The sequence below is a fragment of the Zosterops lateralis genome, assembly GCF_965231275.1.
Source record: "Zosterops lateralis genome assembly, chromosome: 12".
In the NCBI taxonomy this organism is placed as follows: domain Eukaryota; kingdom Metazoa; phylum Chordata; class Aves; order Passeriformes; family Zosteropidae; genus Zosterops; species Zosterops lateralis.
This window is the reverse complement of record NC_139772.1, coordinates 7836017-7862981: the sequence shown is the minus strand read 5'-3', so window position 1 is coordinate 7862981 and position 26965 is coordinate 7836017.

Here is a 26965-nt window from a genome sequence, read left to right as displayed (position 1 = left end):
TCATAATATTAAATTTTTTTGGTTCTCCAGCCAAGGAGCACACATATCAGGATTATAGAGAAATAAAATAAATTATTTTTCATAGGTGTTTCTACATAAGCTATTTGCATGTGACAGAAAAGTGGATTTCCATTAAAAACAAGCTTCAGAAGAAGTAAATATGTTACTTGGATGTTATTGATATGAGTGAATCACTTAATTTGTTCTGCATATATATTCATTTTTGTTTGAAGAGGGTTTTTTTTTCTATTGAAATATCTTATATAAAATATCTTTTTGTCTCAAGTTTTCTTTACAGGCCCCCTTATAAACACAGTGCAGCTGACATGATAAATATTTAAGTTAATACATACATGATGTGTATAAACTAGAGATGGAAAAGTCTGAAAATAGATGTTTTACCCAGCCAGTTGAAGGGGTTTTTTTTCTGTAGTATATTCTACATGCTGTTCTCCTGTAATCTTGCCAGATTTTAGAAGATGAGCAGTTATCTGGGATGTCCCTCAGGCAAGATGTCCTGTGCAGAGAATTTAGATGATGCTCAAGACAAAATTGAAGAGTACTCTGCATGTAAACAGTGCTAAGAACAGTGTTTGGAGTCAGTGGGTAGCTGGAGCACTGACTTTGGCTGATATAAGAAAGCAAACTCTTTAACATGTGTGATAACTATAGACTTGAGGCTGCTTCATGTACAGAAGGGGTGTTACACCTCCTCACAGGCCTAGCTTGTTAGTCAGCTTGGGAAATTACATTCTTATCAAAATTCCACATGAAATTCAGTTGGGATAAAATATTAATCTCTTCTTGTCCTAAACAGCTCATGTAACTATAAAGCTGCTGTGTTTCAGCTCCAAAAGACTTGCATTGCATTAAGTTATTAGATTATTATTTTGTGTGCTATTTGATATTTTTGAGTGAAAAGCATTTGCTTGAGCCTCCTTCCTTGCCTCAATCAGTCAGAAATTATGAACTTCAGAGTATTTTCAGACTTGAAACCTCACACTGGGCTACACAGGAATGGGTATATATTTTAGACAGAGATGGACATGTTTGCCATAATTAAGAGATAAGAAGGGGTTATGCCCATTTGTGTAATATAGTATGTCATATCCTGCTTTAAGAAGGGGTATGTATGTCTTGTCTTTTTAGCCTGAATTTCTTTCATAAAGTGAATTGGAGCTAGCAGATGAGGTTGCTGTCCTCTGGTGACTTTGATATGTCTCCTGAGCAGAGTAGTTTTGCCCTATGTACCATAATGAACACAGTATAATTAACCACTGGAACATCTTGCCCCAGTAGGTTCTCTGTCACTTGAAGGCTTGATTTAAACACTGTAATTTTCTTGAGAGACATGTTCTAATACATCTAAGATCTAGAGAGCTCAGGAGAGGTGCTACTGAGTGGAAGTCTACATCCTATTTAACCTGAGACCTCAAACTAAGTAGTCCAGATGCTGGGATTTTTTTAACTTTAAGAAACCACGTGAACACATTTATGGCTATATCAAGATAACATCCCATAGGCTAATCTGTTTCACTCAGCCTGTCACTGAAATGTTTTTTTTCTTAGTAGGTGTTGCAAAACAAGGTACAGGGTTCTTTGCAGATTAATGATCAGAGGCTTTCATTAGGCTTTATCTCATCAGTTGCCTTCCTGGACTTCTGTTTCCAGTAGTCTCCTTCCTTCCTTTAAAATCATCTCTGCCTCTTCTTTCCCAAAGATGACCTTTCCTGCAGACAAAAAAAAAAAAAAAACAACAAAAAAAACCCCACCCAAACCTTACTTGCTTCTGTCTAGCACAGCTTAGACTCGGTAAAAGATGTTCTATTATTTATTAGTCTCACCAGCTTGGCAAGATTTGCATTTTTATGACTTAGCAGGCTATTTTAAGGTCAGCTTGATACATGATTTGATTTGTCATCTTTCTAAATCTTCTTCTTTTACATGAGCAGAGTACTCTAGGGTGACATACTCTATATGTCTGCATCTTCAAAACAGAGCAGGTACCAGTGATGGCCTCTTCTGAAGGTACCAGGTTGGGCTCAGTTGGTGGCCCAGCTGTGGTCTTGTTCCTGGAGGAGTCTGTAGGTAAAGCTTTCAGTTCACCACAAGAAATTCATCACCACAACTGGCTCATTTGTGTCAGCAATGCCATATATATGACATATGACACAAAACTCACCCTGTAATGCATAGTTAGAATTTACTACTCTGCAAAATAACTGATGAGAGGAGCATACCTGAATGGATTTATTTAGGTTAAATTGTGCCATGGGAGTGGTTGGAAATTATGAGTTATTTGAAAGCAAAGAAAATTTATATTATAGGGAAGCAAGATTTGCAATTAATTAATCAATTGCATATGTAAAATAGGCGTTTGTAATTTGTGTGAGGGGAACTTAGTGTAAAATAGGATCGTGGGGTTTTGTTGTGAATTTTTAGCATCTGTTTTAGGGATTGTACACAAAATTTGAGATTTTGCTGGTCTTTTCCTTTTGTGATGCAAGTGCAGAATACTGTGCTCTGCCCTATTATTGTGCTTAAATTGGAACTGATGCCACCGTGGAAGCACTGTGGTTCTTTTTTGCATTCAGTGCCTGTGCAGTTCTGAAGCAGCCTGCAGGCGCTCTATTGTAGTTTGCCTCGCACAACACTTGGGGCCCAATTTTGAATGGCTTATGCATTAAAGAGACATTTTCCTTATTTTTCTAAATGTTTAGTATTGTTCCATGAGGAAATTTGTAAATTTTGCTTGGTTTAGTACTATATTTTAAAGAAAACACTTTCAACCTGGTAGGTGATACCTGTGTTTTGCACTTGTGTCCGATGAGATCATGAAGTGTATGTGTGTCTCTGTGTGGTTCATGAAATAAATTATATAATATATAGTCAAGTCTGGCTGTTGTTTTCTGGAATTTGACTAAGGCTTACAACTTCAAAGGTGAGGCTGGGCTCCTTTTTTGTGTTCAGAGAGGGTGACTAAACTATTGTGGCCAGCATTGCAGTGTAAGACTTGTAAGGCTTGTCCTTTGTTTTAATCTTTAAGTGCCTCAGGAGTCATCCATAAAGGATATCCCAGTGGGGGAGTTGAGGTCTTGTGGACAGTTGGTGGAGGGGGCAGAGTAAAAATTCTGGAAAAATCTGCAGATCTCCTTTCAGGATTTCCACTTTTGTTCCCTTTGGCTAAAATAAGTCTTTGAAAATGGTGCTGTGGAAGTGGGTAAATGAAAGAGAACTACATGGGGCTAAGGAATGGTGATGTTCTTTTGGGAGTTCAAGGCATTTATACAGTTTGAGAAAGAGAGTGGGGAGCTCAGTATTTGATAAAATCTACTGGAGCCCTCTAATTTGTTGGAAATAAAAAAAAGGAAAATGGAAAAAAATTTAGGTTATTCCCTTGTTTAATTTGCTAGACTGGTACTAATTCTGCAGTTCACTTACTGTACTAGTTAATTTCAATATCCACTCTGCATTCTTGATTTCAACAGGGGAGAAGGTGGATGCTGAGGGCAAAAGGGTACAGGATTGGAGGGGGTTTGAGTGGATCTATGCAGCAAATTGTGCATACCCTTTTCACAGCTGTACCTGAATACAAGTCATGTAATTTTTTTTTAATTATTTCATGAGGTTTTTAATTGTGGAATTGTTTTTTCCACTTAAGTGAAGCTTCTCAAAAATAATTTCTCTGATAGATTCTAGGAAACTAGATGGAAATCCTCTATCAAAACAGATGAACTTGCAAGTAATAACACAAATAATATAGAAAGAGTTTTCTAACAGCTTCTAATTTCAGAGTTACTTCATGCTGCAAGGTTACTTAAATTTCCAGCAGGGCAGAATACAGGTGCTCTGGAGATACTGTCAGCCTGTTGCCCCATTTTTCATTCACATGTTGCTCCCTTTGCAAGGTCAAATGTGGTTTTGGTTACAAATCTTTCCCTTACTCCATAATCATTTTTTAAGCCCACCGAACTATCATTTCTGATGTTGACTTATTTTTAAAGGCACTGATTAAACTTTCCCAAAACAGTCACAATTCCTCTTAAAATATCAACAGAAGTTTGTGCTTCCAAAAGTTGGTCAGGATGAAGCCCCTAAAATTGCCCTGTGTATGTTTCCATACAAGCAAACAATGTACAGAGAACTGTTTCAATATTTTGAATAGTCTTTTGAGTAAAAACTAGTTCAGTTAAGTACCTTAGCTCTCTTCTGTGGGAATGGTTGTTTTACACAATAGAATTCCCTCTTACAGTTGTCTCTTTTCAGAGAGGTTCATTTAATATTTGTCCATGGTATCACCAACTGCAGAGCTCATTGAATGGTCAAGAAGGAAAAGTGCCTGTTCTAAGCAGATTCCAATGTAAGGATGGACAGCTAGACAGATAATACAAATGAGAATGTATAACAAATGCAGAAGAAGAAAGGGTTTGCTGGTGTGAGGGGGAGGAGAGACACTTCAGCATGGTGAAGCCGTATTTTAATCACTCCAAGGAGTAACAACAGGTTGCATTATGGCAGGTTTGTTATTTAATGCTGGTGGGGTTTCTTTTTTTTTGTTAGGTGACTGCCATAAAATGTATTTATATGTTTGTGCATAAGAAACTGCATCCTTTCCATATAAAATGTTGGTTGTCCTTTTGTATTGAAAGAAGGTGGGTTTATTTCAAAACTCTAAATCTCACTCTGGTCTAAAGCTGCCCAAATGGCATTTATACTGGTGACTTGCTTGACAAGGGTTCTTTGTGAAGGTGCACATGTGCTGCAGTCTCTCTGCTGTACAGTTAAACTTTCTGTGAATAAATCATTTTAGTAGATTGGGCCAGCAGAGGATTGCTTGTAGTGCATTGTGTGTGATTTAATATTATGCTATATGCAATGCTGGAGCTTAGTTCCAAATCTCCCAAATGATGTAACATGGACCAAAGACTGAATCCAGGCTGTTTTAGCATCTAAAAAGCTGGCACTAGCACTAGCAAAGCTAAAGTGCTTGTGACTCCTTCAAAAATTTAAAATCTTTTGTTTCTCATAAAAACCATTTGCAATATTGACACTTTAAATTCAGTGAAGTGCTGAGCCAGGACCAGTCCTGCACTGCTGTTGGATTCTCACCCACTTTCCTGGGGAAGTGGATGGGCTGGGGTCAGTGTTGTCTCTTTCATTTAGATTCCCTGTAAAAGTTCCCTGTAGACTTGTAGCAAACCAATTTATAAACAATGTGCCCACGCATGGAGAACAATAAGAAAATGACAGTAAAGATTTTGGTTAATTAAAACACAGTAAAATGATATACTCAAAATTGAGTTATTCAGGTATTATTTTTTGAAAGCAGCAGATTCATTCAAAGGAGAATGAATAATTTAAAATAATTACATTCTAAAGGAATCAGTCTGGAACAGCACAACTTTACTGGAAAAACAGTTTCTTTACTGAAACAAGTACTGAAACTGATGAAATATTTCACTTTTTCTGTCCTCTCAGCAGGTGAGATGATTTTTCTGGGAGGTAGAGGAAAAGATGAATTTTAGTTGTCTGGGACAGAATTTATAAATCATTAATTAGAAGAAATGTACCCTGTGCTTTCAGTTCTCCAAATCTGTGTGAGAATTTGATCAAAATGTTAAAAATGGAACCTTCTGGGCTGTGGCTGATGAAAGATTTTTGTAGTTTTGAAATTTGGTGTGGCATTTACAGTAGTCATAAACGGTTTCAAGGAGGCTTCTGAACAAATTTGTAATCCCTTCCACTGCTATGAGGGTGAATTGGCTGCCAGGTTCAGTCAGGCAGGCTGAGTGCTGTGCTCCCCAGTGCTGGTCGTGCTCTGGGGCAAGCTGAGTGCCAGGGTGCTGATGCTGCAGCTCTTCCTGGGGAGCAGAACCTGCTGCTGGCACAGGTGGGCACTGAGCAGGGCACTTTGGGAATCACAGAATGTGTAGGTTGGAACAGACCTTCAAGACCATCAAGTCCAACCCAGCCATAACACCTCAACTAGATCATGGCATCAAGTGTCACATCCAGTCTTTTTTTATACACATACAGGGATGGTGACTCCACCACCTCCCCGAGCAGGCTATTCCAGTATTTAATCACTCTTTCTGTGAAAAACTTCTTCCTAATATCCAACTTATATTTCCCTTGGTGCATCCTGAGACTGATGGGGAGCCCTGAAGGGAGTCATGGACACTTTGTGGCTGTGCAGCACCTCTTGGAGCAAGGGGAAGCTGGCCTGTCACAGCTGCACCCAGTTTATACACTGGGCATGTGTATAAAATACAGTACAAAATATCCTTTGGCCGATTTGGGCCACCTATCTTGACCATGCTCCCTCCCAGCTGCTTGTGCACCTGCTCCGTGGCAGAGCATGAGAAACTGAAAGCTCCTTGTTTTAGGGCAAATACAATTTAGCAACAACTAAAACATCAGTGTGTTATCAATATTATTCTCATACTAAATCCAAAACATAGCACTAAACCAGCTGCAAAGAAAATTTACTCTATCCCAGCCAAAACAAGAACTTCTTTTCTTAGCTCAGTTTACAAAATCTATTTTCTTTTGCTAAAAAAGTTAAAAAAAATGTACTTCTGTAATTGTTCATAATCATTAATTTACCTTTCTATTTAATATATTTTTCAGGAAAATATCTTTTGCAAATAGTAAGCATAGGTAAATATTTCAAGTCTTCCTTTTTTTGAATATATGAAAATGAAAGTGCTTTGAATCCCTCAGTCTTTCAGGGAGGTGGAAAATGTTGCACATTTTATTTTGCTTCTAGTTAAGCTGTTTAATACTCTAAGGGTGGTATAGAGAAATGTGGAGCTTCAGAAATAAGGTTAAGCTGCACAGGTTCAGAAAGAGTCCCTCTTTAAAAGTGACTTCTAAGAATTGAGCCTAATGATTCAGCAAAACCTCTATGTTTTGTGTCTCTGTGTGTGAAAAATCAAGCATGATTCCTGGAATTTTGTTATTTATATGAAATAATATGTAAAATATGTTTTTAACAACACTTTTCTATTGATGATATTTCCAGTGGTCTTCTGAAATTTTTCTCCTTTGGAATATCAGATTTTTGTAGCACATGGACATGCCATAAGAGGTATGGCATGGGGGAGAGGGGGACATATCCTCACCCTACAGCAGAAGTGGTGCAATATGTGAGTTTTTATTGAGAAAATGCTTAGTTTAGACTCTGCACTGCACTCCAAAGGATGTCTTTGTGTGTAGCAGGTATAGGGATATCCATTTATTTAGGGATATCCATTTTTAGGACAGTATTTGATTTTCACACCCCCTTTTAGTAACTTTTTTCACTCCCTGCCATCTCAGGTGTGCATCTGTGACATATCAGAGTTACCCTTTTGCTGTGTGGGGAACCTGTCAGGTTAAAGCAGAGATGCCTTTGATCCCATACGAGCTATTTTCTTGCTTTGACCTGGCTTCTTTTTCCTTTATAAATGGATTGGCAGTGCATCTAATGTCTATTTTATCCTTCTATTTTAAGTATTTATTACAAATGTAGCAAGAAATCCTGGCTAGGTATCTATTACAGGAAACTAAAACATTCTATGTATAAGCAAAGCAAGCTTTGAAGTGCAGCAATGTATGTATAAAACATACACAGAAATAAGGCCTTTACACCATTTCTACTGTTGTAAACAAGAAGCAAAGAACATTTTACTCCGTAATTTCAGCTCTAAACACCCAATTAACTCTGCAGAGCTTTTTAGTTCCCAGACTGCAACTGAGAACCTGTAATACAAGCAGAGGTATTCCCAAGGGACTGTCATATGTCAGTTGAAAGGTGTCCTGCAAAAGAAGCAGCTGTTTGCCTCTAATGAAGCCCCCTGGTTTTGCCCCTCTGATCTTAATATATCCAGCCAAACTAACTATAGAGGTGCATAGATCAGACATTGAGAAGAAATTCTTCCCTGTGAGGGTGATGAGGCCTTGCCACAGGATCCCAGAGAAGCTATGGCTGTCCCATCCCTGGAAGTGTGCAAAGCCAGGTTGGATGGGGCTTGGAGCAACCTGGGATAGTGGAAGGTGTCCCTGCCATGGCAGAAGGTGGAGCTGGGTGAGATTTAAGGTTCTTTCCAACCTAAACCATTCTGTGGTTCTAGGATAGTTAGGCTCAGACTCAGTAGAAATCCCTCTGTGCCACACCAGTCCTTTTGGGATCTGAGCAGCTGACACAGCACTGTGGGAAACACCATGTTGTTCATGAACTTCAGTATGAAATTAATTCAGAAAGGGACATGTGGCCTATGGAGAGGTTAAGAGAAAGTTTTGGGCTAGCTGCAGTTCTCACAAGTTATAATTGTAAGAATACAGCTGTGAGGACAGTAAAGCGGATTTTCTGAGTCACACTATGGCCATGAAACTACAGCATCTTAGCAGGGCCAGCATGTGCTCTTTAGGTAATTCTCAGACACCTTGAAAAGACACACTTCAGCTTTGTTTTTAAATGTATTGCATGAGATATTTGGGAGGTTCTAGTTAATTTGCTGAGAGTCAGTCCTGACTCCTGTAATCTCACCCAGTAAATGACAGGCTCATCTGTAGCAGCTATGGTGGGGTCTTGTGTTCAGTGGAGTACATCAGCATGGGTCTGATTGCAGCCTGGAAATTAAATGGTGTTCTAGCATTCACCCTGTAACCAACACAATGCCAACACCTTCTGGTAATCAAGATGAATTCAATCATATTTGAAACCTACATGACATTTCAGCCATGTTTCTTGTAAGGAGTTCTGAAATCTGCAGCCCTCCATGAAATAAGCTGTTAAACTGACAGGTTTTCTTAAAAGTGAAGATCTGATAAATTATGTCAGTTACAGAGCTTCATTTCAGTCTAGCACTGTTATTTCTATAAGCCTGTAAAACTATAACACATTTGAACTAGTGTTAAGAATGTAGCAGATCTTTAATTACAGCATCTTTCTGTAGGAAATCCATAGTAAAAAACATTCAGAATGTGAACCTATGAACTTGGAGGTGGCCAGGAATTTAACCCTTTTTTTAACCCTTTTTCCTCCTTTTATTTTTTCTTTTTTTTTTTTTTTTTTTTTTTTTTTTTTTTTTTTTTTTTTTTTTTTTTTTTTAATTTATTTTTTTTTTCATTGGGGTGGTTAAAATAGGGCTAATTTCTTTTAGAAAGCTGTGTGTGGATGCCACTGTGATATTATTCAGGAATTCTTGTGGATGTGCAGGACCTCCTTGCATGTTTGAAACTAGATGTCATCACTTCCCAGAAAACAGCTTGCAGCAGTGTTCTCACCTCCTGGAGAGGAGCAGAGATGGGGAAGGGAAAGGTGTTTGTTGTCCATTGGCCTTTTAGGGACTTTTAAAAAAATTAGTATAAGTGCTTCTGAAAGCTTTAGAGACAAGAGTTTTAGGAGTGAACTTTGACTGTGGTTTAATGGGAGCACTTTTAAAATCTGGTTTTTAATGGGAGCACTTTTAAAATCTGGTTTTATAAATCTTAGAACTTCACAGTTTCTGACACATCAGAGGAAAGCTGTGAAGTCCGAATCCTTTTCCATAAACTGTTCGCTGGGGTGTGTATGTTGTTGTAATGGCAAATGATGAAGAGATTAGTTTTACTGCCATTTTTTTTCTCTCTCTACTTGACCCTTGTGATTTTCTGATTTTCTTTTTTTAAGTTGTTGTGTTTTTTTGCTGGAATTTACCATACTATCCTTGCATTAGCTTGATTTCAAGGTCTTGAATAAATGTCACGTGTAAAGAAGGAAGAATAAATTCTAACCCAGTTTTAATTGTAGTACACAGAAGCAAAGACCATTGCAAGCCAAGGGTGTTTATTGTCCAGACACACATTATTTTTCTCTGTAGAAAACAAGTGTGCACCTTTGTTTCATTATTTCTTCCTGGTAAGTGGACATTTTGTAAACTCCCACCTAAGGGCATGCCACCTCAAAAAAGGACTGTGTCAAGGTTAGTTGTAATGAGTAAAATATGCAAATTCAAATTAAAAATATTTTCTTAATCGAGGATGCATAAATTATTCCCAGTGGGCACCTAAGTGACAATAAATTTCTCATGCCTGGGAATTAACATGCCCCACTTATATTACTTTTCTGTTCCATTAAAAAAATGCATTATTCATTTAAATGGCTTCCATTGTATTTAGCTTCTGAAAAAGAGATCAAACTAATATTTTGAGTCCTAAATTTGAGCAACATATAAAACAACTTTGTGTGTACTTTCATGCTAAACTTGGAAAAAAAAATCTTACATTCAACATGTCTTCAAAAATACAAAAATAAAATCACACAAAAACCAGGTAAACCTACTCAGCTAATTGCTGTGATTCACTGAAATGATGTCAGCATTTCTGATACCTAATTTTGGAGTATCCAGGATCTTTCTGTAGATTTGTTCTGGGGCTGCATCCCTGTTAAATTCATGCTGTGGCCAGGCAATACAGTGCAGGAGCATATTTTGTCATGTCCTCCTTCCAGGGCTGTTTGCTTGTCCCCTGATCTGTCTCTGCAGGCAGTTCTGCTTTGTCCACCCTACACAGGGCTGAGAGGGTACAAAGAAGCTAAAACTTGAATTTTCAAGGGGGGCCAAGGCATGTTTGAGCTGGGAATAGGCAGGAGGGAATGAAGATCTGTGAGGATGGTGTATAGAGCTCTTGGCTGTCCCTCTGTAGCTGTCTTTTGATAATCTTTAACTACCAGTTTGCTCATGTGAGCAGCAGTTATTAAAAATGGGGGGTAGTTTATCTGCGTGCTTTCTTCTTAGCTAAGCAGGTTTGAATGTCCAAGGACTTCTGTGAGCTCTTACTCAGTGTATACTGAGCACGTTGTATCTAATCATTCATTTTTTTTCCAAGCCCTTGGAGGTGCTTATAATCCTAAGGATGCCATAGGAGCTCTGATTCTCTCCATGTAAATCATTTACGGTGGGATTTCAAAAGGGCTCAGCCTAACCCTGCTTCCTTAGAAATCAATTGTTAAGGTCCTTGTGACTTCAGTGGGAGTAGTTACGCCAACACAGAGTGCTTTGAAAATGCCTCCCTAAACTGTAAATGAGAATATACATTTGAGAATGTTGCAACCTAATTTTTAGACCGAGCTTGTGATGGTAGTAACAGAGTGCCCTAGATTTAGTGCTGTATCTACTTGATTATGTCACTTTGCCACCTTGTCTGAATTTGGCACTGTAATTCCTATTTACGTGGGATTTCTTCTTTTTGTCTGTTTGATCTTTGCATTTTTGCATAGTAAGGATCTAATCAGTCCAGCTCTACCCTGTACCCACACAAACATTTAAGAAACTCTTTATCCTAAATGTTTCAGTATACATAAACATGATACATAAACATATGACATGTATGTCTGTATATATATATATAAATGTATATTTTTTTTTGTATTTTCCTGCTTGTACATGTTTAGGAGCAAAGCATATGTGGACTAAATTGAGATTTTTTAAAATTTTATTTGCATGTTTGGATTTTTGGGGAGAGGGGGGCTGTTATTGTTTGGGTTTTTTCTTTAAAATATCAAAGTAAATATTTAAGTGCCCCTTTATAAACATTGGCATACTTCATTGTTCAGTTATGACTGCAATATTAGAAATGCTAAACCATGACAGATTTTAAAGAATATTTCAAAAAACTGAGTCTGGAGGTAACAGCTTTATTACTGCATGATGACTTGACCCATATTTCCTAACATGATTTCCCTACTGTAACTCCTTCATGTAAGTCTAATGATATCAGTTGACCTTGACAGCTAGACCTAAAAGCCTGTGGTTGTCCTGCTTTTTAGGATGTTTTAGATTTTTCTTATTTTGGTTGTTCTTATTTTAGTTTTTTGGCAATTTCAAGAAATCCATTTTAAATATAGGATACCAAATATTCTACTGAGAAGGAACAGTTAGTTCTAAGCAAGCAGAATTTTTGTAATTCCTTTGAATCTTTGGACTGAGAATATTTTACATACAGTCACACAGTGATACCTCTCTCTAGCGTAATTTTTAACACCTGTGTAGCAGACAAATAGTGCTAATTACACAGCCACATGGAAAAATGACTCTCAAATGCTTTTGGCATTTTTGGTGAGAGATTACTTTGTTGTTGTTTAGAATTATTCTTAATATTCAGTTTTTCCTTTAAATGAATAGTTTTTATTTGGTCTTTTAAAATCCCCCTTCTAGTAAATATTTTCCACTTTCCCTAGGTGGAATTTCTAACTAGAGTACCTTGGCCTGAAGTCTGGGTCAGTTTTGGTGATAATGATGAGATTAATGTCAGGTGTCTTAAAATCCAGTCTGTCAGAAACATTAGACTTCTGCATAATAATGTAAAGGGGACACTACCAGCTTTCCAGTGAGCATGTCACTTTTAGCTCTGAGATCACATCTTCAAACTTGCTTTGAGCCCTTTAAGAGCAAACCTGAAAACCACCTCATTACTATGCATAGAAAAACTACTTTAATCACTTTGAGATTTCTAAAATGTATTTGTTAAAATCTTTCTCTCATTCTGAGGCTGATATCATTTGACTAAAGGCACTGAGGGAGCCTGACTTGAGAGGTATTGGGACATGAAAATATTGGAAATTCTTATAAGCAGTGTTTAAAATAGCTTTTCTGTAAATGATTTGGTTCACACAGAAAAAATGATTGTCTGGTGCTGTGGCTTGGCAAGCACTCTTGAGAATATGAATAAATTCACAGGTGATTTCACCTTTTATGAGTAACATGACCACGGTTTAAATTGTCGTAACAACTTTTCCAGCATAATGATTTCTGAATTCTCCTCTTCTTGTGTTAGCCAGTAGTGTAGGCAAGAGAGACATGGAGCTGCTGGACAGAGTCCAGTGAAGGGCCACAAGGGTGATTTGGCACTGTCTTTGTATCATCTATTCCCAGAGGAAAGTCTGAGACAAAGGGGACTGGACAAGGGAGAGTTCAGGGGATTTTATCCATGTACCTTCAAGGAAGAGTGTGAAGAAATCAGGGCAGGGCTCTTTTTGCTGGTCTCCAGTGACAGGACAAGAAGCAATGTCCTGGTTTTGCTCTTTGCTCTGTACCCATGTGCACATAGCCTAGATCCAGAGTCCTTCTTCCTTGTCAGCCAGGCTTAAACCCTGCTCTTCACACAGGACCTCCAGTGCTGCCCCTTTGGGCTGGTCGTGCACCTCCTGGCTGAGTCCTGCTCCTGCAGGCTCTGGGCTCAGAGACAAGGGCTCTGCTCTTGATGGGGAGGAAATGGCCAAAGATCAGGAGCTGCTTCCCAAGGCCCGTGGCTGATTTTCACCATCCCAGCCTCAGTCCTGTATCTTACAACCCTGAAGAGAGCAAAGCCATACCATGTGTGTGTTCCATGGCAATCCCTTTCAGCACCTCTCCTATGAAACCAATCCATCCTGAACCAAAGGAGAGCCTTCCCATATCCCTCTGCAAGGACAAACTCATTAGCGCAGAGATGTTGGGGGGAATATCTGTCAGGAGAGGCTGCAATGCTTAGAAATCATTTTGTTGGCATATCTATCCATCCATACCAGATGCTGAAAGCATCATTGAAGGGTAAAATACATTATTTTGGGATTTTAGTTTGGTGTTGGTGTTAAAAAATCAAACAAGCAAGAGGAGAAGATTTTGGGGTTTGGTGTTTTTTTTTTTTTTTTTAATTTTGGTTTTCTTTGGTCTTGATGTTTTTAATTTTACTCGATTATGATACTGGAGGTATTTCAAGTAATAAAGAGGATCTGTGATTGGTATTAAAAAGGCAGGAAAGAGACCTAAGTTGTGCAGATCAGTAACTTTACTGTCTTGGAAATTTGATTTTATATTGTTTGTTTAAAGCTAATGATGACTTAAAATTTTGTGTGTTGATTGTTACTGACAAGCAGGTTATAGACAACAGCTGATTTTTTTTTTTTAATTGGTATCAATCTCATAAGATTAGTTTATGAAATTACATTTATATGATGATTTTATTGGAGACAGTTTGAAATTGAAGATAGAAATATGAAAGACAGAATTCGCCTTCTATGGAATACTCCGTACTTGAGCACTTAGGAAATAAACTGAAAGAGAAGAAGTATAATAGGGACTTAATAGTTCTTTTCTGGTTCAGCCAGATAAATTGGTTTCTAGATTTTGGCTTGGATACTAATAAAGACATTTTTCAAGTATGAGAATAAGCATAGAGGACTTGCGGAAAAATCATTATTAGAACTACACCAAGCTGAATGCAAACTGAAGTTGCAATGAAATTTAGCTTTGATGCATGGATATTTTTTCACTTTAGTTCAGAAGAAAGTGATTTAGGTTTTATTTTTTGTTTGGGTTTTTGTTTGTTTGTTGTGTTTTTATAATTTTGTATGTTGAAAAAGTAGTTTGTTTACCTCTAAGCCAAGAAAAGGAAAGCAAATAATAACTGGGATAAAAGACACTGGTGGTTACTAAATATTTTCTGCTGTTTGATGAGCAAAGTGGGGAGTTCTGGGGGGACAGAAGTGTTGGTGTTTCAATGGGGCTTGCTTGTTTTATGATTTAAGTGTTGTGGGTTGTTGGGTTTTATTATTATTTTGGAAAACGGATATTTAACATGATAAAAATATTCTTTATTTTTAGTTTTATTTAATAATTGGCATAGAGTTCTGTGGGTAGATTTACTGATAGAGTGGATATTAGGCTTATGAAATGTTAATGCAGCTCTTCAAAAATATTTTGATAGATGTTAATATTGAAACAGCATTGGAAAATAAGGGAGTATTTCAACATAACTAGCCCTTGTAGTTTGATCACCTGATCCAGTATTTCTGAATCCTTGCCCTTGCTGGGCTGGAATATGAAATTAAGCATTCAGATCTGGAAACCTCAGTCTCTGGAGAATTTTGCTCTTTTGGAAAAGGCAACTCTGTCAGCACAAAGGCATTTCTGGAAGGCATTTCAATGAAGATACGAAACTGTGGAGGCCACATAGAGAGAGGGAGAGCAGGGAAGAAATAAGGAAGTGTGTGGGTGAAGAAACGCTAGAGAAACAGTGGGCCAACCCCATTACTTTTGTGCTAACTTGGGTTAAGCAACCTTACAGTAAGAAAACTTATTGAAAAATACCACAAAAAGCAGTAATAAAAAATACTTAATATATTACTATTGAAATGAAGATGGCACCTGCTGACTTGCTTTCCTTTTATGTGCAAATCTGTTTTTTATAATTCCATTTCTGCATGATTCTACTAGTTTAAGGAAGTTTTAATACAAGCTTGAAATACCTTCTAATTGAAATTAATTAAAATGTGTTTCACTGTTTTTGTGTGGTCTCATAGAATACATTTTTGCATTTAGAATTGGTGATTTTTATTTTTATCTGCTATATAGTGTAAGCTGTTGATGTAACTTCAATGTGTGCTGGATTAGCTTCTACTGTTAACATTCCTTTTTATTTCCAGTTGCTGGAATTATTGCAGCTGATTTTGCCCCAGGCACGGTTCACTAGGGAGTTGGTACCTGGGGTTCTGTTGATATCCCTGTCACTGGCAAGGTAAGGAGAGGTTGACTTGCATTCTCTATGAGTAGCAGGCTAGAAATAAATCATTTTAATATGCTTTCTAAAGATAAAAAATTAGGAGGGGCAGTGGGTGTCTTGCTGATTATTTATATGCATGCCAGTAGTAACTGGAAACCTTGACTGTGGTTTTTGAAACAATATTCTTTCTTACTGATGTGTTGAGAAACAACTCTTACTCACACACCGAAGGAACTAACCTATTTCAAAGGGAGTATTTTCCCTATGACAAATCAAAATGGTGGTTTTTTTCCTTGGGAAAAAAAAAAAAAAAGAACCCTCCAAAATAAATATCTGTAAAAGAGAAAATTTACCACTGAAGTACAAAATTTTAGCTTCTTCTTCATTCAACAAGTTTCTTACTTGGCACCTCAAAGCTGATTCATTAAAACCTTGTGAGCCATGTGTCCATTTAATTGTTTGTTTTCTTGCTGGCTCTGATGTTAGATCAAGAAAATAATTTGACTTTCAGAAGCACTTACTAATTCTTTTTTTTTTTTCTTAATAGCATGGAACGAGTTACACAGCTGAATGACATTTGTTTAGATAGTCATGTAATATGAATATCTTTCAAGAGAAGAGAGCACTGAAAATGAGCTCTTTTTAAAAAGGATTCAGTTTTGACAAGTCTGTGCTTAGTGTTTGAATACTTGTGAAATGATTTCCTTGCAACAATGCCATATTTAGCACACTAATAAAAGAGAGGAAGGAAAGTGGATCTTTGATAAGCTAATTATTTTTGGAACTTGCATCAGAGTTTAGTAAATCAGCATGCTGCATCTGCAGTGCTAACCAAACTAATCTAAAATACTTGCCTCCCTGTGGAGGTATAGAAATGTCATAGTCCGTGGAGACCTGCACTGCATTTATGCAGGTCTGCCTTTTCTGTCATAGATTCAACAGACCTTTCCAGAGAAGAACTACAGTACTTTAAACAACCTTAACTTGAGGTTTAAAGAGATTAATGAATATCAGCCTTGTACTAAATAAATCTTTATCACTTGCTTTACCTAGTGCAGTAATTGCCTCTGTGCAGTGGAAACCATTCAGTCTGTCAGCTTGCCATTAATCTCAAATACATCTTTGACAAAAGAATCTACCTTATCTACATTTTGGTTGTGTCTGTGTTTGTATGTGAGCTCTAGCACTTAATCAGGTCATCAAAGTACTACATATGAATCTGTTTAGTTGTATGAATGTTATATGTTTGAGGAATTCCGATTTTACGTAAAAAGATTTTTAAATTAACAAAAAACCCCAGGGCTTCCAAATCTGTTACAAATATGTACCCATTGCTGTCACCAAATGAAATGTGTTAACAGATATGAGGGCCATGACTGTACTATCAGAGGTTTATGCAAGCAAACAATATGTGTGTCTTGCCCATGAAAACATCCTCACTGGCCCTCCCACCCAAACAGCAATAATTTGGATCATACCATAGACAGTTTTGTGTGCATTTGTGTGTGTTTATGTTTACAGATTATGGTTTCAAACCTGATTTTTGTTTACCTGTTTAATAAACCCGCTCTTTTAATATGGCTATCAAGTTATAATTGAGAATCAAGCTGCTGTGATATGTAATTAATGCACATATTTTATACCTGCTTCATAATGCAAACAATTTAAACTTTTATTTAGCCCTAATGTTACAATGAAGTGAATTATGTACTTCCATGTGGATTTATATTTCTTTAAACGGTTTCTGAATTTTAAAAAAAGGACTTGTTTATTTAGTATTTCTAGAGTATTTTCAGACTCTTGTGAAAGGACTGTCTGCTTTCGGAGCTCACAACTAAACATATAACCAGAAGTCAGGTATTTTTGGATTAACAAGTAAGGGTAAATTACATAAAAGGATTAATTTCTCCCTGGAAAGGATAGAGGTTTAGGAGGAATATAATTCTGTGTGTGGAAGGAGCCTTGCAGATTTATTCAGATACTTCACATCTGCACAGAAAATTGTATTGCAAAAATTAACTAACATGAAAAGGGAAAGATTGACTACATAGACTGAAACATGAACTTTAACATGAGTCCAAAATCTGGTCGTTTTACACTGGCAGCCTCAAATTAGGTGCTGTTTTGGATTCCATCCCAACAGGTAGGATTCAGATGAGGGTGTGATGTACTCATTAACTTCATCAGGAGAGATGAGTAACAGCTGCATTTAAGCTGTTTAACCTCAAAGGTTAGGGAGGAAGATGACCAAAACCTAAAAAAAATAAAAAATTTGCAAGGCATAAAGCTCCCTGTGGATTGAAATATCTGCTGTAAGTGTTGCTGAACTAATAAATGAGTGTTGAAGTCATCAAGAATGGCAAAGTACTTTAATTAATTTATTAAAATTTATCAAATTTATTTGTAATTTAGTAAAGTAATCTATTAAAAATTAACATATTTAGCTTAGGTTTTCCAAATGGAGGCTCTTAGGGGTGCTTGTTTCATGTTTTGAGTGTTGCCCATGGCTCGTCACTGCTGTAGCTGTGTGAACAATGCAGGCAATGGCTCTGTTGGGTAGCAAGGAGGTGGGGACTGTCGGTGTGGTTTGATGCAGTGTGACTGGGGAGGGCTCCCAGCACTCTGTGTCTGCATGGTGCCCCATAGATCCAGTCCCAAACCAGCACAGAGGTGCCAGCACAGCACTGAGCCCCACAGGCACCATGTTGCCTCACACAGGACAAGGTGCTACTCTTGTCTTGTGCTTGGACCCAGCTTGTTCTGTGCTCATTTGGAGACTTTGTCCTTGCTTGCACAACTCACACGTGATCAACACCACACTTAAAATTAGGAGGCCTGGGTCCTGTGTTTGGCCTTGGGCATGTTTCTCACATCACAATAGTTCTGCCCCTCACTGCCTTTCTCTGAGCACACTGACACAGATCTGGAAATCATTAGGTAGAAATATTAAGTAATATCATTGCTAAATGATATTACTTAATATTTCTACATAAGGAGGATCATTTCTACAACATGAAGATATCCCCAACTTCTGTTTTGCCTTTGCATACCACATTTCTTAAAATGTTTAAGATTTCTTAGTAAAAATAGTTTCAGTGAATAAGAAAGGCAATGTATCCTGGTTATCCTGGAATTTCAAATAACTCGAGACTGGATAATCAAGGCTAATCTGTATGTTTATTTGAACTGTTTTGATTAAGGGGTAGGTCTGTTCAGCAGAAAAACCACAAGTGAGAATTTGCCCTTTACATTTAGATTATTATTTTTATGCTATGTTTCTTGACCTTTCAGTACTGTGTTTGGTGCTTGTGGTTGCTAAGCACATTTAGCTCCTTCTTTAAAAATCAGTCACAAGCCACTGATGGTTTTGAGACCATATTCAAGAGCTGACAGAAAACTCATTTTTTGTGTGTTTTGTTGTGGTTTTTTTCCCCTCATTCGCAGCAGTCCTCACGTATCTCTTGCTGCTCAGCTGCTAACACCATGACCCAGCTGATGCTGTAATGCTTCTTCCTCTTTCTCCTTTGACCCACTGTTTTCAGAGTTTCCTTGGAGTCCTGCATGTGAACCACTCATACTGCAGCTTGATGCCTCTGCATGGAGCTGCTGGTTTTGCCCTTGTTCTACAGTTGACCTTACAAGGTCTTTATTTCACAATAAAAGGCTTGAAGACCACACTCCTACAGAATTGTTTATCCTGAGAGCTGTTGTTCACGTGTCAGTAACAACTGCAGTAAATGCATGACTTACAAATCCATGCCAGCAAAACACAAACACTTTTACATGACACCAGAATTATAGCTATTTATTCCAACAGCTCCTCCTAAGTATTCACTCCACACTGCAGAACATAAACTTTTCAGTACACGTCTTCTTATATATACACTGTTTTTAAATCTCTGAGATATTGACTTAGGAGATGGCAAGAGCTGAAATGGTTTGGCCAAAATTCTTGAACCGTGTTCCAGAGGGTTATTGTGGTTTGGTCTAATTAATTATGTGCTCACTTCAGAGCTTCCACTGACATGTTCTTGCAGGAATTAGATGCTCTTGCGTTGTAAAACTGATAAGGAAGAGAGACAAGGGCAGAGATTTCTCTGGCTTTAGTCAATGAAGACACTTGACATAAAGGTGAAGTATAATTATTTCTGGAGTTCAGCCTGAGAAGAAAATTATTGGGAAGAGTGCTGGATGCAGGGAGTAGGATGAGATTGAGTCAAACCAGAGGCATGCTAGAAAACCCTAACTTGAGCTTCCCACAACTGCCAACATTCAATTGTGCTATTTTGGAAGAGGTTTTTCAGTTTCTTCACTGCAAAATCTCTCTAAACTGGCTGGATTATCATATCCCTCTTCAGTCTCACTCTGGCTGCCTAGTTTTGTTCTTGATTTTAGGGATGTGATGGGAGCTTTCTCAGCTACCAGCAGATATCAGGAGGCTTTGCTAGTCCTGCTGATAAAGATCACAACTCCCAGGAGGTATCTAAGGCAAGGACCAATAATTTAGAGTTCCTGGATGAGTTAGTGGTACAAGTGATGATACAAATTTAAATACAAATCTAGTGATTAGAAGTCATACCTGGATTTTTAGTAATTCCACATCTGTTTTCAGTTTTATGAGGGACTCTTGGTTTATGAGAGACTCCTGAGCACTGACACTTTTCTGAGTAGCTTCCCTATGTTGGTGTATACCAGCAGTCATTTCTTGTAATCAGAAAGGTTCTGCTCTAGTCACTCAAAATCACAGATGGAATTGTCTATATAGCAGTTCTCAATTATCTTGTTTCTAAACTCTGGGTAATAGAAGCTCAACCTGAATGTTGCCTGTAGATGCATTTACTATTGACATATGGTCTTCTAGGATTTTTATAGCACATCATTCACCCATTCACATTTCTTGAAGAAGCTTCTCCCTTATGTGAAGAATGTTCTATGGGTCTAATAGTGTCCCAACAACATACTCTTATTTCAGTAGGTGTATTTTCATCTTTTACTACAGTGATTGCTACCTATTTTTATGGATGTAGGGGGAAGCAGTGCTCTAAATGTATTTGAGAGACTGCCAAAATATATGAATATTTCACATTTCTTCTTTTAAAATTCTGTTCTTTTCTAAAAGAAACCCCCAATTTTGTCCTCAGTTTTTAAGGTGTTATTTTATTTTAAGAATTGTGCATTCCTGTTTCAGGCTTGATTTTACTTTTTCACTACCTAATTTCTCATGATTTTGGGGAAGAATAAGAAGCTGGGAACCTGACATCTGCACAGAGACTAGGCTGTGCCATCAGTGTCCCAGACCTTCAGTGCCTCAGGATACTTGTGTCTCATTCAACCTTTTTGTAGCTCTGTAAGATTTATGCTTTTTTATTGCTGCAATAGTGATTTCCAAATACCAAAACGTTCTAGTAACCTACTAGTCAAGCAGGTAGTATTAACAGAGAAGGAAAATTTTCACTTTGATGCTTTTAAATGCTTTTAATACAAAGGTTAAACTCTTTGATGGTTTTAAGAAAGGCTTTTTGAGGAATGCCTTGCTCTTGCATACCAAGTAACAAAATTTCCCAATGTCAATCCTGTTTCTTTATACTCTCAAAGCATTGTTACCAAAGAGAGGATTTCATTCAGACAGGTCTCGTTTTGTCATTTTGGAGTTCAAATATTAATACCTTTTTCTGTGTCACACCGTGCGGGTCAGACTTTGGGGGAAATGGGAAACTGCATACATTGATGAAATAACTTTATTTTGTGTACTTGAGATACTTCTATTTTTGAGCCCTGTATATCTGACAATAATGACTGGTGCTGTCCTTGCAGTGTAAAGAGACGAATACAGGCAAGTTGCTTGAAAAAGACATTTAATGTAGTTCTCAAAGCATTACAGCAAAACTTTGAAATTAGGCTTTCTTGGGAATAATTAAAGGAGCAGGTTTGGAATCAGTTAAAGACCATACTTATATGTAGGAAGCGAAGCAGAACAATATACAGTGGAAGGATGTCAGTCTTTGTTCTTGGATTTTCCAAGGCTCCTATGTGGAAAAAGATGAATTAGAATTAGTATGAATGGATGAAAATAGGTTTTAAAAATATTTTCTTTCTTTTTCTCTTAAGGCACTGCTTCCATCTACAGCTTTCTTCCAAAACTTGAGCTGAATGAAACCTCTTTTAACTTTAATAAAATTAGAAGAGCTATGAGAAGCCTTTGGGACAGGGAATTTTCAGATGTATTTTCTAATGAATTACATTCTTCAGCTGGCCCTGTACCCTGCCCAATATTTTGCACAGCCTTAGAAATTTTGGTTCTGTATGCTTTATTTGCCATGGATATTTGCATCACTGAATGTATTTTTAGAGACTCTATTGAGAATTAAATTTTATTAACTCATTGAAAACACATTATTTTTATGCAATTATTTTCCACTTCAGAAAGATTTTGTGTAATATTGCAAATCAGGTTTAAGCCAAAATATGCACAATGGAATTTAAAATCCTTGTTTCCTAAATGATGATGATAGAATTAATTAACCTGTTGTTTAGTTAGGAGTCTCAGTCCCTTATAGACTGTTGAACTCAGGCTTTTCCATGATGTGTAGGTGGTACTTACAGCAGCCCAGTGTAAAATCCTTTCTGGATCTGGGAGCACAAAGCTGTCAGTGCCTGTGGGCCCTTGGTCAGCTTGGAGAGTGTGGGCTTGTCCCTGAGCCAGACACTGCAGAGCCCTTTCTGTCCAAGGATGCCAAGGGGTGGCTTCTGTTGTTAAACAAATGTATTGTATGTGCTTTGTATTAAAGAGGAGGATGATTCTTGGAAAAAAAATCCTGATGACACTTGAAAAGTTTCTTGCTTGGGAATATTTTCTGAAGAATTTTTCTTTGCTTTCCTTCAAAATAAAGTAGACTGCTTTGATGAATGACAGGTCTTCATCTTTCTTCTAGAAGAAAGAAGTGAAATAGTGGGTTTGATTCACGTTTTTCTTGAAGGATGTTGCAGTAAATTCAATAAGTTGCAATGTCATCTTTATACCAGTTCTATTTTCTTTTTCCAACAGTCTTGGATTTTTTTTTTCTTTTTTTTTTTTTTTTTTTTTTTTCTTTTTTTTTTCTTTTTTTTTTTTTTTTTTTTTCCTTCTTTTTCTCATGGGGTTTATGTGGGAACTTATAAAAATATATGGAAGTCTTCCTATTTGCTTTAATGTCCTGGAAGGCTAACCTCAGAAACACTCACCTCAACCCAGAGAGGATGAATTATAAGCAAAATGTAAATATTAGTGGGGTTGGTCAGTTTGTTTGTTTTTCCTTTGGGTTTTTTCCTTCTATGAGATGGTGTTTTTCTTTGAGCTGTTTAAGGTTCAGTTTTGGTGGTTTGCTGTGGGCAGAGACACTGTGGTCTGTGAAAACACACCAGTACAGATAGCACACCCAGTTTTTGGAATAAGGGATTATGAGCTACCAACTGTTTTTCATCAGCCTACAATTTTCCTGTCAGAGCCTAAAAGAACTACAAACAATTTTGTTTGTAGAAAAGCTCAGTGCCTGCTTATAATTAACATTGTAACAGTGGTTTTCACACAAGACTATTGCTTATTTTATGTAAACTTAAAAGGATTTAATAAACACGAAATGTTTAACTACTGGAAAAATAAATAAAATTGAAGCATTGCAATAACTTGGAGGAGGTATATTTTCCAATGTTTTCTGGTAAAATTGGTAACACAAGGTACATCTGGAGATCTAGCCCAGATGAGCTCGCCCCTGTTTAAGGCTGTGTGCAGTATGGTCTTTCCACCTCTTTTGTGTGCACCAGGTTTTATCAAGGACAAGAAGAGGAACAACATACCTTTGAAGAGCTTTATGTGTCATGTTATTTAGTTGACTTTATGAGATGCTTTGGGGTTTTTTTCTGTTTAAACAATGCTCTATCCATGATGGCCTGCAAGCACATTCTCTTGATTTTCTCTTCTAACTGGAGCCACTCCAAGGTCCTTTCCAATATGTGTTCTCTTAATGTATAGTTTTGTGACTAAGTGCTTTCCTGTAATGAACTCCTTCCTTCCACATTTTCTCACATCACAGGGTTCTGGTTGCAAAGTGAGGATTTAATTGTTTATGTCAAATTGAATACAAAACCTCAAATTGCATTACAACAAAGTTTTTGAGAAAATCTTTAAAATATTTGTTCTTAGGATGCTTTTAAATCCATGAGGTAAATTATTTCAAATCGTGAAATGATTGTCTTTTAGTTTATTTGGTTGTTAATTAACCATTGACATAATAGACTACAGAATATGGAAAGATTTTGACATCTGAAAGTAGAAAGTGGTGTAATTTAACAAACAAGGCATTTTCTTTTAAGATCTGTAGCCATACAATTCTTTATAGCGAAGAGAAACTGAATTTTTTGTTGGTTTTTTATATCTAACATGCCCTTTTATTTTAAATTATTTACACATTGCTATTTTATTTTGGTTTAAGAGATCTTTACCAGCACAAAACTAATCTCACTTATATAGATAAAATGTAAGTGGTAGATTTTGACTATTAATGTTAGCATATGCTCTTTATGCTACTTTATTTGTGGCTATCATACATTTTAGTTTCTTTGTATTACTCTAGAAAACAATTTTTAAATTAATAGAATCATATGTTATTTGACTTCATTATGTTTATTTAATTGGAGGTGGGTGCCTGGTCCATACTAGAATTTGTCACACAGAATATTATTTGTCATATGGTTTTGAGTTGAGGAAACTACCCCTGAATGAAATTTGTTCATGGCAGTAATAGTGTGTAGCTCATACTGGGGGAGAAGAACTTAAATCAGACTCAAAACACACACTGTGAGTTCTGTAACATTTTGTATAATTTTTACAGTCACTTACAAGTTTTGTCTCATCCAGAGTGTTCAGGCATATCAGATCTATCACCAGTTTCCATGGAGAGTTAGATATATTCTGGATGCATGCAACAGCATTGTGATCATGTGTCATCTTGCTTTTGGCAGTTTTAAAACAGTTTGATTGCAACTGGAGTATGGTGGTGGGGTTCTCCACTGACATTAATTGCAGGCAGAAGAGGTGTCTATACCTCTGTTGTCTCTAGAATTTTGCTGTGTGTTCGGGGCTGCTGATACACAGGACTGAGGAGCTTCTCTTGGCACAACCTGTGCCAGCCAATGGTGATAACTCTTCAAAAAACCATCATTCCTCTCGCCTTAACACTACTTAAATTATCTTCTCAGTCATCAGGTAAGCCTGGCAATTTCCTTATTAGCTTCTTTGTTATTAATTTTTTTGGTAAGGATAGGCGAGGATGAATGATTTTTGCTGTTGGTAAGAGACATGAAAGGTTCTCAATCCTCAGCATGTTGCTATTGCTGAGTGCAGACTTTGACCTGGAGCAGGTGGAACATGAATGAAGTGCTCACAGAAATCTCAGTGTTTTGCTGTGCAGCACTCTCTACATTCCTTCCCTCTAATTCTTTTAAGTTCCCAAGGCCAGATTTTGGAGCACCAAGTTCCTTGAGGAATCACCAGTCTTCTGTTCCTCACAACACTTCAGGAGTTGTATTCCAGCTGCCTGGCTGATCAGATGCCTCTGTTGCAAAGCTTCCTCCTTTTCCTGGTGTCAGGAATGATGGGAATGGGAGTTGAGGGAAGGGAAGATGCCTTAGCCAGCATCACAACAGATCTCCCCTCTCCTTAACCTCCTGGAAATGGGTCTGTGCTTGGCTTGTTGCCATGCATCTTTGAGTGAGGCATTATATCTCTCTCTGCTGAGCTGAGCTCATGACTTTAAGGTTTGTTTGGGTTTGTTTTGAAAGACTTGGATGCAGCTGTCTCAAATTTCCACTCAAATATGTTCATTTGGCCTTGCTTGTAATGAGCTGAATTTCATATTGCCTGTACTGCACAGTCAGCTTGCTACACAGAATCTTAACAGCTTTAATAATTCCCCTAACCATCCAATTAGACTAATAATAAAGGCTTAATTACATATCCAGTTAATCATCAGATTTGTTCACTGAATGGCTTTAATTGGTAGATAGAGCTGTTACACTATTCCAGTTTGAAAGCTATCACCCATTTTTGCTCTCAGCTATATCCACCCAATTGTTTTTTATGATTGGGACTCGACCAGCATTTATTGAGACAATAAAAAGGCTCTTGAGCAAAGAAATGTAACCACCCAGTGCTGTGGGAGCACCCTTCCACCTCTGGGTTCTTGTGTTCAAGCCAGGGCCTCTCTTTACAGTACTCTGTTCTGCCCATGTTGAAGGAACTCCAAATAGCAAATAGCTGCTTTACATGTTTCCAAAAATGAAGATGTTCAGTATTCTGCCCAGGTAGTTCTTTCAAAATGACTGTTAAAGACTCTGGGACCTGGAAGCCCCTTGGCTTTGTAGGATTCAATAATGCACCACCTAAGCCATTTTGAAATAGATACTTCAGTAGCCCTGAGTCTTTTCTTATTATGGAAACATATAAATTGGCTCATCCTGTAAAACCCTTCAGTTTTAAAAATGTAAAACCTAATTGCCTTATGGACATTCAAAGAATGGAGGCGCTTCTCTGGGGAGATTTTGCACTGAACCAAAAGATGACAGAACTAGTTACTGATTAAAAAGAAAAGAAGAGTTAACCTCTTGATGCCAGTTGTCAGGATTTCCCCCACATATATTTCTGCCTGGTTTAATTGCTACTATATTTCTACACCATACAGATCTTACTTCATTTTCTTCAGGGTTGAATGGGGTAACTGGTTACAGAAACCTCATTGTCCCAGTCGTGTTCCCTTCATGCTTTCACATCAAATGTCCTGTACAGCTGCAAAATAATTTCCTTCTTTAACAAGCCTTGCAGCATCCTGAGTTCGGAAGACTCATGTACAATGTTGAGCTTTAGCTGACAATATTGACCTTTGCTGTATTTCATGAAAGTATCACTTAAAACTACCTTAACTGGGGGGAGCTGGGGGGAGCAGGGGGAGTCTTCTAGTATGTCAAGAATAATTATTCTGCCTTTGCATAAATAATCTGTTATCAGAGGAGAAGAAATAGTGATATTTTTAGCAGGCTCTACACCCTGGGGAAGTAAATGACACATAAAAATGAACTTTCAAAGTCTTGGTCTATAGAAAAAGGAGCAGTGTGTGACAAGGAAAAAAAAGTGAATTTCTGTGAATTAGTACAACTCATTATTCGTGCCGTACACACTCGCTGCCTTACATCCCCTGCACTGCCGCTGGAATAGAAAATCAAACTCCCGGCCGCCTCCCTGGCCTCAGTGGCAGCCGCTCTGATTGGATGCCTCCTGCAGCAGGGCCGGGAGCATCAAGGAGCTGCGGGCCGGGGAACATGCAGAGCAGCCCTTCTTCAAGTGCGTGTCACAAGCTACCTTTAAATAGATGTAAGTGGTTTAGGTTTAACAGGCACCCCAGCTCCCCCTTGCAGCTCATTTAAGTGGGAG